We start from the raw sequence: 17,294 nt of genomic DNA, 5'->3' as shown, positions 1-17,294 counted from the left end.
GGAGCGGCCGCGGAGCAGCCGCGCAGCGCGGGGAAAGCCGCGGGGAGGGCCGAGAGAACGCGAAACAAGGGGCGGGGGCTCCGGGCCGCACGGGAAGCTGCGGCGCTCCCGGCCAGAGGCGAAACGTTGCCGGCTGCTTTACACGGGGAGCCCCGGCTCAGGGGCGGGCAAGCCCGGAGCCTTGGGCCCCTGCAGGCCTGCGAGGGGAGCTCGCCCCGCATGGCCCTCCCGCAGCTACAGCCCGGATGCTGCAAACACACACGTATTTACAGCATGGGGAAAACATGTTATTACTGCACATGATGGAGGCACAAGGTATGTGAGGTAAATACCCAGCGCATGCCCTGACCTACTTAGACCACTTAGAAAGGCACGATGAGAGCGCTGCTCGTATACTGCAAATTGGTTATTTTTATTATTTTCCGTAATACATAAGCATACCCTATTTATGCTGTGTCACAATGCGTGAGAACACCAAAGTTTATCCCATTTTACTACAGGGCAGAAGAGACTTTCAGACTTAAAGCTGTGCTCTGCAGGACAGCCTAGGTGCAACCACTGCACCAGTGCCACTGCCCCAGGCAATCCCTGGTCCTGGAGACGAGCACTAAGGCTTGGATACGTGTCCACTGAGACTGCTGATGGTTTTATCTGCTTAGCCATCGTGAACAGGGTGGTCACTCCCTTTCTTTCCAAGGACCTGCATCGCCAGGAGGTGAGACAACCTGTTCCAGATACTCCCTTGCAACATCAGGACCCTGAGGTGGTGTCCCTGTGTCTACACCATTTGTAGGAGGTCCTGGTTTTAAGCACAAGCAGGAAGATCAGAGCATTTACAAAGTAAAAGTATGCCCTGTTGCCATACATGATTTGGTGATGGGAAAGATACATTGCTGGGAGCTGTCTGGATTGGTGTACTCTCAGGCACTCCAGATACTCAAAAACGTATTGTATCTTATCTCCCTCCCTCCAACATTGATTTCATTAACCTGAAAGCATCCACATTGACGACGAGCTTAATTTTCTTTCTGGCATATTACTTTTGTTGGTGACCATCACTGCCTTTTCCTGCTAAAAGGGAGACTCCATAATACTAGCAGCCCCTTTGGAAGCAGTTTAATGGCAGTCTAGAGGAACAGTTGGAGGACCCAGTGCAAATGGGGTTAAAAACAAAGCTGGGGGCTTTAAAGCAGCTTGCTGCAGCATTTTGTAACATTAAAGTCCAGTCAGACTTGAAGTATGTATGCTGTATTTCTCTCTCACAGGTTGCCACAGCAGCAAGACAAAGTTAGAACAAATACACAGTTTTGGTCTGTGTAGGATTTTTAATTAACTGGTACAGCTGGAACAGACTATTGAGCTTCTGGGAAGATTAAATGGACATTTCTAGGCATGAAAAATTGTCTGGCACGTTTCACCCACACTCCATACATTCCTCATTCTCTGTGAAAATCGCCACCTTTCTCTGATTCAGCCTTTGCCATTCCCCTTTGTTTGCACTGACTTTATTTTTTTTTATTTTCCCTCCCAAAGAGTTTCTAACATAGGCTAATTTCCTTTTCTTACTTCCATTTTTACAAAGTCATTTCCTGGAATTCAAAACATTTGCTAAATAAAGAACAATTCAACAATATTCAGTATGATACAAAATGCTTCATACTCTCTATATAATAAAGTCCATATACCAAAATGCAAATATCCCGTATGTATCAGCTATTTCTGTTTTTTTTCTAATAGCATATTTCTGTGACAGAAATATTAATATACTGGAAACAAGTGAATCTAAATAAAATTAAAGTACATTTTTATATGGTAAAAACACTGTTGTTTTGTTGAACATTACAATTCTGCCCTCACCTGCCATAAGAGAACAGTTTGCACATTTTGATTACACAGACACATTCAACTCTTAAATAATACTATCTATACTGTAATACAGCAACTTGGCATTTTTGTTCATTGTACATATTTCTAGTCTTCTAAGCTGCAAAATGCAGGAGTCTAGCACATTTATTTCTGTGGAAAAAAGAATGTAGTCTGTGGGTGTATTCCGTGATTCACTTACGGATGCATGACAGGTAAAATTCAGACAGACAAATGCAAACCTAGGCACACAGACAAGTATCTTGATGTTGAGTACAGAATGACAGGCTCTGAATTGGCCATTACTGTTCATAAACGAGATATTAAGAGAGGTAACTTCGTTAAAGCATTGGTTCAGAGTGCAACAGACGTCAGAAAAACAAAGTTACATGCTAGGAAATACTAGGATAGGTATACAGAACAATTCTGTATTAACTGACAGCTCACCTATATGAATGCTCCTTGTAATTGGGGTTTCCCCATCACTCAGTTCCCCTGTCTGAGAAAGGCTACAGTAAGTCTTGAAATAAACTTTTAGAAAAGGACTGGGATATTCAGAGGTGTGAAAGGGCTTCCATGGAAGACAACTGTGTAAATTCATCAGTCTGAAAGAGAGACAACTGAGGAACCTTGAGTGGCTCATAAAGGCTGGACAACTATTGGTAGTTTGTTCTTCCTTCCAACAAAATGACCAGGAGTCAAGTATTGACAAAAGAATTTACAACACGGATTTTTTTCAACCACTGCTTTGCTGTCTGTATTCATAAGTATATGACTTTCTCCAAATTAGTAGCATACATGCTTTGCATTGAAATATGATTTAAAGTAAGTGCTTACAACTGAAAAGGAGTGCAAGCTTCCACAGAATGTAGTATGTTATTCTTTATTTACATGAAAAAGTGTATCAGGGTAGATGTACCAAAAACTCTTCTGGAAGAGATACAGTGTTTTGTGAGCTTACTAAAGAAATACATTATTATTATTATCACTTCTCTAGCCCATCCTCTCAGCTCTTGATACTGCTAATCAAATTTAAAGCAAGTTACATTTTAATAAGATTTCTGAACTTCAAGTTTTGTACCTTCAGAGTTCATCAGATTGTACCAAATGTCCCCAAACAAGATGCTCTCAAATAACCTACTATAGTTTTGTCTTGGTATTCTAGCTTCTGGAAACTAGTTAATTCAAGCACTGACTGAATAAAGTTGGATTTAAGTTCTGTTAGAAAACCATGAACAACAAGGACAGTCATTATAGCATGTTCTGGACAATCTATCTGGGGATGTCTGAATGGAAAAATCTTAAGACTTCCAGGAAATGTTTAAAAGAAGAAGTAGAACCTGTGTTTTGTAAATGCACATTGTTATTTTATTTGCTTACTCTTCAGAGTAACTTCTAAGATAAATATTAGGAGCTACAGAAACATAACAATGCACACACAAAAGTGTACAAAAGGATTAATACATGTTGACATAGATCTACTACATAATACAGCAACAGATTCTTTCAACTTTATGCAAATTTCTCTGAGAAGAAACAAGATAGTTATGATTAAAAGTAAAAATAAATAATTAAAGCCATAATTCAAGCACAAATTATAAATACTAAGGTATCCCATTTTTTGGTCTATATTAAATTGTGTCAGGAAGATTTGTCCATATTCACTCATGGTTTCTATATGAAATATAAAGAAAAAAAAGGGTGGCATCTTAGATTCCTGACCTCACTTAAAAAGAGATGCTTTGCCCTACAACATCTCACAGCCATGAACCAACCTTTCCCATCACTTGCAAATAATAATTCAGTAAAACAAGATTGGATTAAAGCAGGACACTGAAATACCCCTGCTCCCAGGCACACTAAATCCGTAAGAAACAAGTGTTCTGCATACTAGTTCAGAGATGGTATCACAAGCACTTCAAGCAGCTGCTTGACTGTAGCACATGCCTTGGCTCTCCACAGTGATACCTGCCAGAGTGACCCCTTTAGTTAAACACCGTACCAGAACACAACCTGTGGGCACCTCTCCATCAAGCTGGCAAGCAAGATGCTCTCAAGTTTCATACAGTTATTTGATTGACAGATAAATACATCCCAAAGGGTTCATGTCCAAAACATTTCAATACAGTGCACCGTAAGTTTCCTTTGTAGCTAAAATATCCTCATGTCATATCAAAGTTTTCCACCTAGAGTGAGGTTCTAGTGTATGCAACACTATTGAGAATGCACAAATTAAGAGCTCAAATAGCACATAATGGATCTCTCCCACAAGGGGCAAATGTCAGTACTAACACACCTGAAAATTAAAATGTGCCTCAAAAGAAGATGTCTCATCAAGAATAGTTCTGGTTTTTCTTTAGGGTATTAATTATTTTAAATATCATTATCTAAACTAAGGAATCCCAATGCCTCAATGTTGGTTTTTTTATGTAATAATGGATGAAGAGCATGAAGTTGATGAAGACGTCACTTGAAGAATAAAAATTCTGACTTTTTAAAACTCTTTTTAAAATCATGCCACAATATATATAATTTAACAAAACATCCGCTGCTTGGGTGAAAGTGTGGATGAATGTCTTCCCACTCAGAAAGCATGGAAGTCAAAGTATGTTTACCTGGGGATTGGGCCTGTGTCTGCTCCACTTGATGATATGAAACTAAATATTTTCTGTTTCTTTAATGTTTAGGAATTTAGAAGTCACTCAGCAGGTTTGTAGGTAGGTGCTCAACAGCAGCTCTAACCCAAAACATACTTAATGAATAGTTCTTTGACTAAAGGAGTAAATGAGTCAATGACTGCACTGGTTTCTGAATTACAGCTTTAAGGGAACCACACAGATAATCTAAAAACAAATAATGGTTGTTAATCATTAACCAGTCAATTCTGCTAATATTCATATAAAATGTCCTGGTTTAGTACAGGTATTGCATGCAGTATAGTTATTGTGAGACCTAGTTTTTCTAATTTTGCTTAAGCTTTTGGAAAGTAAATAATCAGTGAAAGAAGCCTTGGACTAAGATTTTCAGGCTTCCTGAGCATCCAATTTGTTTCAAGAGCCACATTCTAAGGAAATATTGGTCAATATAAGACTCTGCAAAAATCTGTGGTAAAATTGGAATTAAAAAAAAAACAAACACTAATTAAGCGTGAATTCTTAAAGCGTTTTACTAAGTCTTTAACAAAAAAAAAAAAAGGTGAACCACAGTCCTTCCCTGAAGACCCAGCATTAAATGCCACAAGTCCACAAGGAAATAGCTGTATAGGGTAAGTCATGCAAAAATTATGAACATAATTAACATATGTGATTATATGTTCAAATACCACATATAATATTTACTTCCAATAATTTAGGATCACCATAGCCTTAGTGTAACTGTAAAATCTACAGCAAATACATTTACCAACTTCTTTGTACAAAGACACAGAGTAGCTTTTTCCAATTATAAGGCATGATTTTAGGATATTCAAGTAATATAAACTAACTTACAAATCACTCTGAGACTTACAGAACAAGGATTTGCTAAAAAGAAGGCAAGGACAATTGCAAATTTCCAGGTAGTTCAGAAACCAGTAAAATAGAACCCAGATTCTTAGAGAATTCTGGTAGAAATTTACAGGATTAAATAAATCTTGAAATACAACTTCATTAAAGGTGCAGAATTATTAAATAAAAATTCTCTCCTTTCATGTTATTCTATTCTTCTTTCTTAGAGAATATAAAACATTATATTTGAAAACTGCTTACCAGTTTGCCATTCAGATTTGAGTTCCAATTAAAAAGGCTGTTTGGAGGCATACGAGATTGGCATCTATTCTAAAAATAACGTAACACTCCCAAAACATGCACTTAATGAAATTAAACCCTCTCTCCCCTGTAGGATCCCAGACGAAAGGATGGGAGAGGAAGGAAGAAAAAAAATCCACAAGAGACAATAGGAATAATTAAGTTCCAGCATGACCAGTGTGTGGTCAATGTGTATTGCCACCTGTCCCCTCAATAAATTCTCTTTACAACTGTATCACTTCTTAAGAGATGAGGACTGTTATACTTAATCAGCAAGTATGACAAATGTAACACTGCATTTGTATCACAGGGAGATAGGTGGAATAAGCACAGAGTTACAATCCATTAGTGTGACAGACTGAAGTAAAAATTGGCATCAGAAGCCTTTTTAGTAAATGGATAATACATTTCTCTTTACACCTCTAAAGCTCCTACCAGCATTGCTAGTTTTGAGAGCAGAAACCACTGTACCAAGGAATGGTCTGGAAAACATGCAAGAGAGCTGCTAGAAACTACTTTTTACCAGTTGGCCTGTTAACATCTGTGCCAATATTAGTCATTGGGTTTAACCTTCTTACTTCCCTACATCACATTTGGTCCCTATTCCGTCTCTAGATGAAATCTTAAATTGGCCTAGTTGAATGACACAAAAATTAAGGGACATGGAAAGGTTTTCACTGCAGCTACAAAAAAACCAACTCACTGCTGCCAGAGTAAAAGCGAAATTCAGGATGTCCCCACTACTGCGTGACTGCCAGCTGTGAATATTGCCTTTGGAAGCATCTGGCAGCTGTTACAGAACAGGGGATCCTTCCAGTCCTTGCACTTTCTGCTAGCAGTGGGCTTGGTGGCTACACAGCTCCAGGAATCACGTCTCAAAAGCTTTATTTACATCAGCCTTCACCGCTGCTCTAAGAGACTGTTACTGTTGGATTCTAGCCTACAGATTTTTTAATTTCTCCAACATCATTCTTTGTGTACAGAATATTCAATGCAGCCCTAATAGTTTAATTTTTAAAATAGACCCTGTAGATATTTTCTTTCCACTGACTCATCCTGCAGGTCTTTTATATTAATTTTGCAGACCTGTGGTGTACTTGGCATTAATTTCACTAGCACAGATCTTGGCCATGTGTTAAAAAAGACATTGTTCATGACTGCTAAGCAAAAGAGAGGAGAAAAAAATTGTGAGTTAGTTTACAAAAAAAAAAGTTGCACCTTCAGCTAAAATCCTTTCCAAAAGGAAATATAAATATTTGGCCACCATTTGTCCATGACTTTTTAAACAGAAAGGTATAGTAGATGGCTTTAATTTCAAAAGGCAAACCATTTTTTACTCTTTTCTCCAAAATGTGTGCATCAATTTCACTAGTCCTTCCTTAGATGTGTTTCTTCCCTATTTACTTCATGCATAGAAAAGAATGAGTGAAAAGATTGTTAACATTTGCTATGGTTAATGCTCTTCCCCCCCATGACCTCCTTTTCAGAAACTCCAAAAACCATAAACTTGGGAAGCTGTAAAAATACAGCTTAAGTCTCTTGCCAGATCCTCCTTTCTAAATAATGTACAGCCATTTGTGACAACCCAGAACCTTTTTCTATCACCTGGGAGGTCATGGTTTTCACTAGCTTTAGAAAATAACATAGTGGTAAAGAAGCAATCTGAACCTGGTCTTAGCATGACTATACTTCTGTCCCATCAGTCATAATACACAATATAGTGTTTATGCTGGCGGCACTGCTGGCCTCAGAAATTATTCACTGTGTCATTTACCTGTGATTTCAAGAACTGTTCAACCCCTTTAATTCTTTAGAAAATAACTCTTTAAACATTTGGATGTAAAAATGAACTAAAGTACCCTAACAAGTGGTAGAACTTTTACTGAAAATTGATTTCAATATAGTTAAGCATGCCATGATTAAGTCAATACCAAACCAGTACACTACTCAGATTTTAAGAATTTAATCACTTATATAATCTGTAAGTGAAAACACCTTAAAATTCTAGTAATTCCATTGTCTTCTCTATTTTTCTTACTTCATCAATGAAAAGAACCAGTACTAATGTGATAATATATTTAAACTAATTAATCCTTGCACTTGGATATTCATTCATGACAAAAATGAACTGCCCTCCCAGGAAAATGCTACTGTTTACATAATGTATTAACAGTCATCTTACTGAAAAAAAAGAGTAAATTACAGGTTGAGGAATGACTAAGTAACAGGACTGAATAGAAAGTCTCAGCATTATTTATACCTATCTTCTGGGATAAAGTTCCTAGCCTGTGAGGGAGTAAAAGGCTTTAGGCTATTTCCCAATGTGGGAATACCAACATCCCGTGCATCATTCCAAAGACAGATGAGGTGAACGAGGAGAGGGCCAAGTGTGTGCAAGTCCAAAACTGACCTTACCCTAAGCCTTAAGGGTCTGCCTCTGAATACTTACAATGTCAAAGCTTGGCTCTACTTACCGGTTTCTCAGGTGGGTCTCTTATTTATACTCTTCTGAGAAACCCAGTTCAGACAAAATTACTGAGCTCCTACTTCAATTCTAGCTAAATCAACCCTTCCTGGTATGAGCATATCAATTAAAAACATCCCCTCAAATACAACCAGAGAAGTAGAAAGTACTCATCTGAAAACAGCTTCCACTCCATCCCCTCATGGAAGTACAGCCAAACTCCCACCGGCCTAAAACAAGCTGAAGACATTCTCAGAACATGATTTGTATCATCCAATCAGAGAATGGCACTGTACCAAACAGTGAATATTGTAGGGATCTTTCTCACAAAGATTGTCCTGATATAGCTCTTCAGGGAAGTACAGTATTAAATATGAAAATACAAAACTGCAGTACATTTTTCTTGGGATACATATAAAACTCAGTATCAGTAATTAAATTTTATTCTGTAAAATACAGAATATTTTGTTTTCTCTTTTAAGCTGGATATAACAGCAAAACCAATAAAGGAGTGAGAAAACTGAGGACCTGAAAGCACTGAATATGTGAAAATAAACACTAATTATATGAGACTTTTGTATTCAAGGTAACCAAAAGAAAGAAGAATACATCACAATGTTAAAAAACTCCACATAAATCCTTTAACTCTTTCTTGAGTTTTTGCTTCTTTGAATCACTTGAAGTTGTTAAAAATGCTATGCAGACTAACTTCTCCACTTCTAATGATGTGATGGCACTAAGTTGTCCATCTGTGGTTTAACTGCACGCTTCAGGACCACAGACTGCTGAAATTAAACAAAAGGATTTGGCCTGAAATTCAGCTAGTTTTCTAAACTTTGCTGTGAGGACAGACAATTCATTAGCTCAACTTGATAAAGCACAATAGCTATTAAACAAGAAAGCAAGCCACAAAAACGCAACATATCTCTTGCTTCCACCCTTGAATGTCTGCTCCCTATGCTTTTAATTAGAAAGATTCAGAGATGCCAGTAACCTTACAGTTGGTGACTGTAATAACAGAGGGTAACAAGACAGAAATAATGAATGCTTCCTTGTTAAGCAGTTTTGTTTGTGCTGTTCCAAGAAAGCCCTGCCAAGAACTTTCCATGCAAACCTTATTTTTCTGGGATTTGTAACTTGGCTGCAAAAAAATGCAGCATGATAGATAATGCCCAGTTCAAAAGAATTCAGATTACAAGTCTTAAAGTGCATTTTTAAGTTTTGGAATAAATTAAATTTACACTAAAAAAAGGTACTGTGCTGAATGGATAACATTCCACTGACGTGTATTTTGTTTTTAAGCAAGACTATATTAAATATATATAAAGCACCCATGGAATTTTATGTGCTAAATAATTGAGTGGACTAAATCTGTGCTAATTCTTAATACAACTCAGCTGACTTGGGTATAAGGCCAAGTTGTGACAAACTGGCTAAGTGATTCTTACACACGATTCTTACAAAACATAAGCCTAGAATTTCCATGTCAAATTATATGGGGCTGTTTTTGTTTTGTTCTAACCAAATGATTCAAACCTTTTGCAAACATGCAAAAATCCAATTTCAGTGTTCCCGTTTTATTTTTTGGCACATGACCCATCAGGACAGGGTCATTTTCTACAGATCCTTACCAAAGCAGTATTCTTTCCTGCAGTAAATAGCAAGATACATTCAAATTAGATTTCAGACACAACACAGATTGCAGCCCAAGCTAAGGAAGCTGTCTTTCAGGCAATAGCCAGGTGTCAAGAAGCAAGAAGGCTATGATAGTAGCCTGAGCTGTGAAAAAATGGTGGCTTAGGCTTGTGCCTAAGAGGAAGAAACCTCCCAGCAATGCAAAACTAAAAGAGACAATCAAAACATATCAACAAATTGTAAAACTGTTCTGATTATATTTGGTGAGATAATTTCAAAGGCAACCTGGAACAGGGCCAGAAAACACCACAAAACAGAGTAGCTTAGAAATATTTCTGCTCATTTTCTTGACTAACTTGGGTTTTCCCTCAGGAAAGTTTGCCTAGAGCACATCATCCTCCAGAATATCTCTATCTACTTTACAGTTCAAGACAAATTAATGCTAATCCTATGGAACAACAGTTCCTCTGAGATTATTTGCAATTCAGCCAAAAACTCCAGGTATAAAAGGATTTATCATTCTTGAGGAGTTGGGGTAAACTGGAGTAAATCATCACACTCTGATTCTCATTCTGTTCAGCTCTAGAGTAACCTAAACCTGCAGGGGAGCAGCTCCCCTTGGCATTAACTATGTAAATACTTTTTAAAAAGAGCACCACTGCACTATAGAAGAACCTGAGCAAAGAAAAGACATGGCTAGCCAGACAAGAGGCAAGCAAGAACAAAGAGCTCCTATTAGACCAGTGGAACTTGGAGCAAAAAGACAAGGTAATGAAGACTTCTGCATTACTGACAGTGTCTGCTGTGCAAGAAGCTACAAAGGTAGTCAGTGGTTACAAAAGGGTGTTGGCCCTGTGAAGCACAACATGCCTTCCTTTAATGATTAAAGAACCAGCAGAAGCACAGACAGAGCCACTTCCATGCAGATGGCTCTTAACCTGTTGATACACAGGAAAGCTGCTCTCTAGCAGCAGGGAGAGGATATTTCTGTGGGACAGGGGTCTCTTAAATAATGAAATCAGAGCACTGTAATAATATCAATTTTTTTTTTTATTACTGCTTGCCTAGTCTTAGAGTATCTAAAACTTGAGCATTCCAACTCTGAATTACGATTGTTCATCACTTTGTTCTGCATTTTGATGGTGATATCCTGGCCTCTGACTAGAACATATACGAACTGCTCCAATATAAACAGCATTTATAAATCTTATTTTTTAATCCTCTTTATTTTTTAATCCTTATTTTTTTAAGTATCCCACCTCCAGTTCATCTCATTACTCCAAGTCAAATAATATTCCTAAATATACCACTACAATACCACTTAAGACCTTGGTGGTAAAAGATAATAAAACACAGCAGCGTGCCCTACACCTTGGATACACTTCTTACTGAGCCAGTTTTGCTTCCCTGTCTCATCTCATGACTGTGACTTACTGCTTTTTCCACTTCTGAAAGAGCATACTGCCAGCTGGGACAAGGACTCTAAAGTACCCAATTTCAGAAGCTACACTATGCATAGCAAAATACTCAGCCAAACAAGCTGGACCTATATCAACACAGGGGTTCATGGCAATGAAATCTGTTCTCTTACCCTACATTCTCCAATCAGGCAATTGCTTCCTCTCTCTTAAGAACAAATAGAAAAGGAGGAAAAAGCTCTATGCAAACAGAAAAGACTCGCCAGACCAAAGGGAAACTAACAGGTAGATCATAGAATCATATAATGGTTTGGGTTAAAGATCATCCAGTTCCAAGCCCCTTGCATAGGCATGGGCACCTTCCACTAGACCAGGGTGCTCCAAGCCCCATCCAACCAGGCCCTGAGCACTTCCCAGGGGTGGGGCATCCACAACCTTCCTGGGCAACCTGTGCCAGTGTCTCACTATCCTTACACTGAAGAATTTCTTCCTTATCTCTAATCTAAATCTACCTTCTTCCAGTTTAAAGATTGCCCCTCCAGTGTAAAACCATACACACCAACAAGCTCCTGTTCTTGTACAAAAATCTCCAGGGATTACTTTTTTTGTTTCATACACTGATCCCCTTGATTCAACACAGTATCTAATAGCATATTTTTCCCCAGACTAGTTCTTGCCTAATTTAGTAAATTATCATCCATGACTGTTAAAATAAACCCTGCACTATCAGGGATTATTAAGTATTGTGCACAAGTGGGAGTCCCAGCTGTACTTTGTTTCAGACTGCTTCCAGGGCAGCAGCCATCACAAGTAGGGTTCAAACATTCCCTGAACAGAAAGTCCAGTGATTTGAAATGGAAACTACACATAGGATTAACCTAAAGCTTAAAATCCTTGTTGTAGCCAAGATTTTATTGATATATACATATAAACACATTTAGTTTAAGGTAACTATTAAAATAATTGTTTCTCTTTCCATGTTTCTTAGGTACAGTGAAACATGAGAGTATTTAAATAAAATTATATTACATGAGGCTTAGACATCCCATACATCTGTGTATATTGAAAACGTTTTCCAATTAACTACAAGGTATGCATCTTGCAAAGCTACTCAGAAAATAACATGAACAAGTTATGCCAAAAGATAATTAAATGAAACAGAGTTCTAAGCACTCAGGTTGTGGTGACCTGGCATAACCATAACCTCCAAGGCCACCAAGGGTCACAATGCATAACTGGTTACAATAAAAATCTTCATACACACTTTCCACAGCCACTTCTTAAACTGTGCACCACCTATTTACACCTGCTCCTTAAAGTAATAATAAAAAATTCCTCAATAACATGCAATTTCCCTGTAAGTTATGAGAAACAGAGAAACTGCCTAAAAATTCAGTGAAAAGTTGGATTGTGTATCAAAGAAGAGACATAAAAAAACCCCAACAAACAACCACCTTAATCAGGTAGTCTCCTGTGCTATTCCCTTTCTTTCCTCTCCTCATTCATCTTCACTAATACCCCTTCCAACATTAGTTCTAGACACCAGAATTTTACTGTTCTAACAGAGCTTTTTCTCCTATTTACTGCTGTTCTCATTCAGACACACATGGGCTTCAATGGAAGCTGAAAGCAGGGCCAAAAGATGGGAAACTGAAGTCTATTCATGCTCCACTAATAAATCATGTGCGTGCTCAAAACAAATGAGCTTTTATGAATGTTCAGATCTTTCTTCACATGTAGAAGAAGAATGAAAAAAACCCCCAGCCAGTCACTTGAATGGAGTATAATTCAACAGCAAAAAGTGCACAATTTAGCATTCACTCTGATTCAGACTTAGTGACGAAGTACTGCTAACTCATTTAAACTTCTTATACCTGAATGCACAATTTGAAAACTAGTCATGCCCATTTTCCTCTGAACTGGAGCACAAATAAAGCATTATCTAATGGCTACCACAGTGGTAATAATATTGCATTTTATTTTTGTACAAAGTGTAAATTTCCCACCATAGATTCACTTTACAGTGCAGCTAAGCTAGGTCTAGCATTTATATTCATTAAGTCATGCATAGGATTTTCCTTAGAAGACACGTTGGGCACTACGTGGTCATAAAAAATATAGTACACAGACTTCACTTAATGAAAGAGTAGGATCTATTCCATGTTTTAAAGTGTATAATAAAAAATGTCAGTTATAGTAGGGTATTCACTCATGGACAAACTAGCAACAGTGGAATGTCAAGAAGAAGAAAGCACTGGAATTAGGGAGCCTTGCACAGCACATTTGGGAAAAGAAGTCATCTAAAACCTCTAGCATAAGTGCAATTCCAGGAGATGGTCAAAGGGCCTCAAGATGTAGATTTTTTTTTCCCCCCTTCATGGACCTACATTAGGTCAAAGCCAAGTTCAGGAAATAAAACCTGTAGCATCCAAGTATTAAGAGATGTGACTGTTAGGTATCACATTTGATTCTCATTGGGCAGCTTTCGGGTTGTGCAGATTTCAGTAGTAAATGAGCCAAAACAGCTATTACTCCACCTTTTTCCTTTTTTTGATTTTCAACCATATAAAAATTCACAGAGAATCCAAGTGAAATGTCATACAAATGTTTATTTTCCCTTTGACTTATGATTCTACTAGAATCTGTAAAGTTGGCAAACTGTCTTCTTCCCTTCTAAATGCCTCAGCACTTTGTGATTGCAAATTAAAGGAAGAATTTGAAATACAATAATTATGTAACTGTTCTTGTACTTTTGTATCATCCTGAAACAGGAAGAACATACTCCCTCCAAAATCATGCTCTGTGAAAACTCCTAGCTTGTAGAAACTACATACATGCATTTCAGTAATAATGCCAAAGAAATTTAATAATTCAATCACCTGCTTGGCAATACCTATTTACAGTTAGAATTTCTTAACTCTTACAGTTTTATTGGTTTGACCATTACTTATAAATAAGTTTAACAAAATACTTTAAGAGGCTGGAATATCAGTAATTTCATTTAACAAGTAATCTTTAGGCTGCAATAACGTTACAGAATCATTTATGGATCACCACACACCCCACACAAAACCTGCTGAAGTCACCAAGCACGCTTCTTAAGGATCACACCTGGACAAGACTGGTTCTTGGTTTGTATGTTGACAGTCTGACAGGACCACATCAAGTTGTGCTGCCTTTTTGCCAGAGGTTACATGCCACAGGGTGCACCCCTCCCCTCAACCACGACCATTTCTAGAATGACTGATATCCTCTAAACTAAGGCACACACATAGGATCATCTTATATAGGCAAATTAGATAGCAGCAATTAAAGGTAATAACCCCACGGTGTTATTCTTAGCCTTCTTCTGACATCAAGACTGAAGCATTAAATGGCAGGATAGTTGCTGTGAACTGCTGTTCTTGGATTTGCCCCAACACAACCAGCTAATCTGAAACGGAAAAGGTTTTACTACCTTTTGTAAGAAGCCTGATGTCTGCTCACTAGCACTGAGCTTGGTATTCTTAATGTAAAATATTTTACTTTATCATCAAGTATTGTGAATAGACATGAACATTCTCTCTAACCTAGTGCTAGCCTGAATTTAGTCTAAGAGCATCTACTCTACGCATAGCCTCTTCAGAAGCCAAGTAAATCTCAAACTAATTGAAAAAACATACATAAAATTGTTAGTCAAGGCTCATTCCATCATCTCCCAAGCTTCACACTATTAGCAACAACTGTCACCAGACCATTATTCATAGCTTCATGGTCATAATTGTTCCTATTGCCTGACATTGACTACAGGCTTGGTACACCCACTATGTAAATGACACGACATTGAAGAATCAGGCCTATGATGTAATTACAGGATAAAACTGGTCAAGTGGGTTTCTAATTTGGGGTAGATGGAGGGAGGGGAATGGAAAAGGTAGGTAAGGAAGGCAATAAATAAATAAATATGTGAGCTGCTTGTTATAATTCTTAACACTTTGCCTTTCCACTTGGAATGAACTTTAAAGTATAAAATATTTTACAGTAGAAAGATTGTGTACATAAGAGTATTACTATTTAAAATATTTTAAGATTAATAAACAGGAGCAGAGAAGAATGGCATAACTCACACAGATTTCATGTTCATGCATTCACTTCTAAGATCAACAAGCAAATTAAAAAACACTGATTGCTGTCATCACAACACAGCTTTTTCAGATTTTGTTCTGTGATTCTGAACAGGTTTCACTGACACAAAAGCCACACCCACACATTTTTCTGCATTTTAAATTAGACCACTAGCAATGTTCATGTGTGTACCTGTCCATAATTGTAACTATTGCCATTTTTGAGATGCGTTCTCAAAAAAAAAAAAGGGACCACAGTTTCACTAGTCTCAATGTATAACACAGTACATATTTCTGCTTTATAGGAGTACAATTTAACTGACGACTCCTTATTCGGATTATGCCTCATTTCTGTAAAAAGATGTTTCTAAAAGTTTTGTATTATTTTATAGAGATTAGTTTTTAATCTTTTGATGTCTCAAACTGAATCCTATATGCATCATAGCTAAATAATGGCCTTAGTTTTCCTAAACATGCTTTCCTGCAGGTTGCTCTAATTTTTAGGTATTCTCTTAGCCATAAAAAATGCATTGGGATCTGGATCTCTATATATTTTTATAGTTCTAATAATTTCATGTTTTCAAGCTTATGAATTCCAGGTGTTTGTTGTTAAATATACACAGGAGGATGATACTCTTCCTGAATAGATGATTTCCAAGTCTCACCTTTATGTTAATTTGGTACTATTATTCATTCCTATTTCTGCTGTAGAGGACCAGGAACTTCAGACAAAATTGTCCTAAAGGAAGGATTTCTGAACTTTCCTCCTCCCCTCCCTTGTGCTGAATACCACCACCAGCAGCTCCTGGTTTTGTAGCTAGATAGGTACCACTTATGAGTGGTATGTATGACAGTTTGGGAATCCCATCCCAGAGAGCATGTGGGGAAACAGCGAGTAATAACCTCTTCGAGTGACCTCCACAACCTTTCATTTACTCATTACTAGTAAATATAGATTCATGTCAGTAGAACTGTAAAGTACACAGAGGTCTCATAATCATATTTGCTTTATTGTGCACATGAAGTGCTAGAAGCATATATAACCACATAACAATGGAAAATCTGTCCAGACCAATTCACAGTCCAGTTCAAACAAAAAGTAGAAGCAGTTTGGATATTACTTGAAACCTTACAATGTCATGCTAAGACTGTACCTATATACCTTACCAGACTCACTGGAGAGTTTGGGAAGACACTCAATAAATTACCACAAAGATAAAAAAAAAACCCAAACAAAAAAACCCCAACAAGTTAGCCAACAATTACTCTAAGTCAAGAGAAGACCCTAGACACCTCTGGCTGATTAAAAACTTACAAAAAGAAACTATTCTTTTTTGCCAGAGGAACTTCTTTGAACTGGCTCACCATACAGCTGGTAGAGCACGCAGGCTGGCACAGAAGGAGGGCACAATTCTACACTAATCAATCTAAAAATGTTGCCAAATTTAGCATCCCTTGGGGCTGCCAAGGGCAGGCAGGGCGGCAGGTCCCCAGCACGACCACACCCTCAGACCCGCACTCCAAAACTCACTCATCCGATTCGGATTGAATGCCAGTCGTTCATCACCTAGTTATTACCTTCTACCCTGCCTCATACTTTCCACACAGGCCACCGCTAAAGCGATGTTGTGAGCGAGGCAGCAGGCGGGCTCCAGCTCAAATTGTCACTACTACCTGTTGTTAGGTGAACAGGCCCTGAAAAGGCTGTCACCCTTGTACCCGCGCACTCGAGAAGCTATACACAGACACAGCTGGAATTAGGAGGGACAAACACATTAAGAGACACGCCCGCCTCCCCGGCAGGGCTCCCTGCTCCCCAAACATCCCTCACACGCCGGGCACGGCACAGCCCCAGCGCTGGGGATGATCCCAACCTTCCCAGATGACGCCGCAAAAAGCCAACGGCTGCGCGCGGGAAAGCCCGCCCGGCCCCGCTGCAGAAAAGGGCGGCAGCGGGTGGGCCCCGCGGCCGAGGGCACCACGCTCCGTTCTCCCCACGGCCAAGCACCCCCTTACCGGCGGGAAC

Source organism: Chaetura pelagica, unplaced genomic scaffold (genome assembly GCF_000747805.2).
Source record: "Chaetura pelagica isolate M959 unplaced genomic scaffold, ChaPel_1.0 scaffold69, whole genome shotgun sequence".
Classification (NCBI taxonomy): Eukaryota; Metazoa; Chordata; class Aves; order Apodiformes; family Apodidae; genus Chaetura; species Chaetura pelagica.
This window is presented reverse-complemented; position numbering follows the sequence as displayed.